This window comes from Vicia villosa, linkage group LG2 (genome assembly GCF_029867415.1).
Source record: "Vicia villosa cultivar HV-30 ecotype Madison, WI linkage group LG2, Vvil1.0, whole genome shotgun sequence".
Classification (NCBI taxonomy): domain Eukaryota; kingdom Viridiplantae; phylum Streptophyta; class Magnoliopsida; order Fabales; family Fabaceae; genus Vicia; species Vicia villosa.
This window is the reverse complement of record NC_081181.1, coordinates 171,965,457-171,969,532: the sequence shown is the minus strand read 5'-3', so window position 1 is coordinate 171,969,532 and position 4,076 is coordinate 171,965,457.

Here is a 4,076-nt window from a genome sequence, read left to right as displayed (position 1 = left end):
GACTTCAAGAGAGTAATCCTTCCTCCAAAATTCAAAAATCGATTAGTCCAACCTTCCAATCTAGTTTTCATCTTGTTCAACAAAGGATCCCAAGTAGAATCCAACCTAGGGTTGTGACCGATGGGGATGCCAAGGAAGAGAAACTTGTCTTCCTCAATTTTACAAGACAAAAAAAGAGACGCCGCTTCCAAGAATTGATTGGTAGCATTGATACCTATCAATTTACTCTTATTATAGTTTATACCAAGGCCCGACACAAGTTCAAACGCTCTAAGAACCGCCTTGACCGCCTTAATATGCTTCCAACTACCATCCCCCACCAATAAAGTGTCATCCGCGAATTGAAGAATGTTCACTCTACAAGAACCTTTGATAACAAAACTTTGGAACTCCCCAATTTCCATGGACTTTCTAACCAAGGCCGTGAGAGCTTCCGCCACCAAAACAAAAAGAAAAGGAGAAAGGGGGTCTCCTTGTCTCAACCCTCTAAAAACACCGAACTCTTTCGAGGGGCTCCCATTAATAAGCACCGACATGTCGCTCTTAAACACCAATAAATCCATCCACTTCATCCATCTCTTACCGAACCCCAACCTTTTGAACATAAATTTTAGGAAAGACCAACTCACTTTATCATAAGCCTTTTCAAAGTCAACTTTGAAAAGAGAACAATTACTACCCGTCTTCCTAGCATAATCGACCACCTCGTTCGCAACTAACACCCCGTCAAGCAATTGTCTACCGGGGACAAAGGCGGTTTGATTAGGAGAGATGATGGAGCTTAACACCTTTTTAAGTCTTCCCGCCAAAAGTTTGGTCGCCACTTTGTAAATGCATCCCACCAAGCAAATAGGCCTATAATCGTCCAATCCCAAAGGATTATGCTTCTTTGGAATTAAAGTCAAAAAAGATGAAGTGATTACCTTTGACAAAGTGCTCCCTCCAAAGAAATAGTTGAAGAAATCTTCTTTAAGAAAGTACCAACATCTTTTAAAGAAAAGGAATACCCATCCGGCCCCGGACTTTTATCACTTCCACACTCCCACACCGCCTCTTTTATCTCATCTTGAAGAAAGGGTCTCTCCAAACCATCCGCCTCCTCCTTACTTAAAGATTTGAACGGAATGTCCTCCAAAAACGGTCTACTATCCTCAGTTTCAAAAAATTTCTCTCCGAAGTGTTTAAACACCGTCTCCCTAACCTCCTCAACCGATTCCATCAATCCTTCCGAAGATAGGATCGGGCCTAAATGATTGTTCCTCCTTCGTTGTTTCATCACTTTATGAAAGAAACCGCTATTGGAATCTCCTTCCTTTATCCAACTCAATCTTGACTTTTGTAATAGCATATTTTCTTTTATCCTTAAATTCCTCCAAAATTTACCACAAGCTTCCTTTCTTTCTTCCATAGTGCTTTCGAAGTCGATAAAATCGTCGGAAGCAAGTTTATCATTGGCCAAGTTCATCTTGCTCACTCCTTCCTCCATCTCCAAGTTTATTCTACCGAACACCTCTTTGTTCCAAATTCTTAACTTATCTTTTAGTAGCCTAAGTTTTTCTTTTAGCACAAAATCGCCTCTACCTTCCACCTTTATACTTCTCCACTCGTTCTCCACGAAAGGAATGAAGGAATCAAAACAAAACCATTCATTATTGAATTTAAATGGTTTTGGTCCCCAATTCCGTTGATCCTTTACAAGCCAAATGGGGCAATGATCCGATATATCCCTATCACCAATGAATTGACCCGTTACCTCCCAATTAGACACCACATCATTAGAAACGATGAAGCGATCGATTCTACTCATCGACTTCCCATCTCCGCTAAACCACGAGAACTTTTTCCCTTTGCAAGGGATATCCACCAAAGAGCTTTTAACAATAAACTCCACAAAAAGCTCCATTTCTCTTTTATTCACATTCAATGCCCGCCCCTTCCTCTCTCTAATGTTCTTGATCGCGTTGAAATCCCCTCCCATTATCCATTCTCCATCCTTGAAGGTCTCCTTCAACTCGAGCAACTTCTTCCATAACTCCATTTTTTTGATCAACAAACAAGGCGAATAAACATTTACCACATAATACAACTTATTCTCCCACCAAACTTTAATTCCCAAATAACCTTCTCCTTTAAAACTACTAACAACCTCCACTTTGTCGTTCCATAAAGTGAGTAATCCTCCCGACCTACCTATAGAATTAGAAAAGGAAAAACCCACCTCCGGAGAAAACCAAAAAGACTTAGCCAAATTTTCTTCCATTTTGACAACCTTTGTTTCTTGAATTAAAAACACGTCCGCATTACCTTTTTTAATCAACGCGCTAATCCTCCTTCTTTTAAGAGCATTAACTCCCCCCCTAATATTTAATGAGCCTATAATCATTGAGCACATTTTTTTGTCTCCTTCCTTACCTCCCGTTTCTTACGTCCCTCTAACTCCAAGGATTCTATTCTATCGATGAGATTTTTCCTTCCCTCAGAATTCACAACACCAAGTGCAACAATAGCCGAACAAAATTTACCCCCTACATCCACATCCATTAATCTCCACAATCTCCCGTTGTTTCTACTAATATCGGAATCATCATTTTGATCGCCATAACACGTCGGATTAGTAACACAGTTAACTCCACTGTTAACCTCTAAGGAATTACCTTCTACCTGTCTAACAGAGAGTCTAACAGGAAAATTCATCCTTTCCGAGGCAGAAAACGCACTGTCTGGCAGAGGAGAAATTTTCTTTTTACCTACTGCAGTGCCTGGCATGCTGTTCAGAAATTTCAGCTTCAACTTCTTACGAAGTTTCGGCCCAGAATTTGGCACTGTCATAAGAGTAGAACAACCCGCCTTGCTGGGCGTTACATCGCAAACCACGCAATCAGCATCACCGTGAACGTTGGACTCCGGAGCGGCTGTTCCTGACGAAACCGAAACTGGGGAAGAATGGATCGGTGCTGACAGAAGAGGGCGATGCTGATGCTGTTCTAGAGGAATTCCAGAATCAACAGCCACCGATGAAGGTTGGACCGAAACTGCTTTATGATGCTGATGTTGTTCTATAGGGATTCCAGAATCAACAGCCGCTGGTGAAGGTTGAACCGAAACATCCTTCACTTTATCGGTGAAAACAGTGAAGTTTCTAGCCTTCAAGAGGGCGTTGTCAAACTTACCAGAATCACAGCCTCCAGAAAATCCTTTCGCCGAACCTGCCACTGAATTCTGCTTCGCTAAATGCCCTGCTGCTACTAAGCCTGGAGTTGAATAATTCCTCAAACCTTCCTCCCTAACAGCGTTTTCCGAGAATTGTTCAATACTATCCTCTGACATGACAGAATCCTTGTCGAAATTCCTAAGGCTTAGATCGTCTTCCCACATATCTTCTGACTCCGAGGAAGGGTCATCAGATGGAGGTTTATTTTTTAAAAAACCTGGTGACAGAGAAGAAGAGCCCCACTGATCCTCCCTAATAGTTAAACAGAAATTCTTCCCATCAATAATAACCGTGACGTCTTTGGGTGTGCAGAACGAAAGCTTAACCTTAACAAGGATCCTAGCTACGTCGAAAGCGCAACCCTTTGCCGTTCTCTCATCGATACACACGAAAGTGCCCCACGACTCTGCTAAAACTTTGAAAAAGTCAGAATGCCACGCGTGAGTGGGTAAGCCATAAACTCTCATCCACACCTCTCTGTATCCCTCAATCATATCCTCCTCCCACTTCTTGACATCACTGAACCAACTCCTCCACCAATCCTGTCCCTCCCCTATAAGATCCCGAATAAAGCCTTCTTCCGATTCCTCGAGAAGACAAATATTACCTCCCATCGGTGTTACCTTCACCTCGAACACGCCTTCCATCTCCATATAAGTTTGGATGTTATATGCCGATCCCGGAATAACCACCCTCCCAATATAAGCTTTCTCGAACCTACTCCTATGACCTTCAGGAGTATTAAAACAAACCTCTTTTGCCACTGCCAACCCTTCAGCATGGTTAGCATGTTCCTGCGAAAAAGTAACCTTTGGAGCGGCTCCCACGACGACATTGGCAAAGGATCGATTTAGCGGCTTCCCTA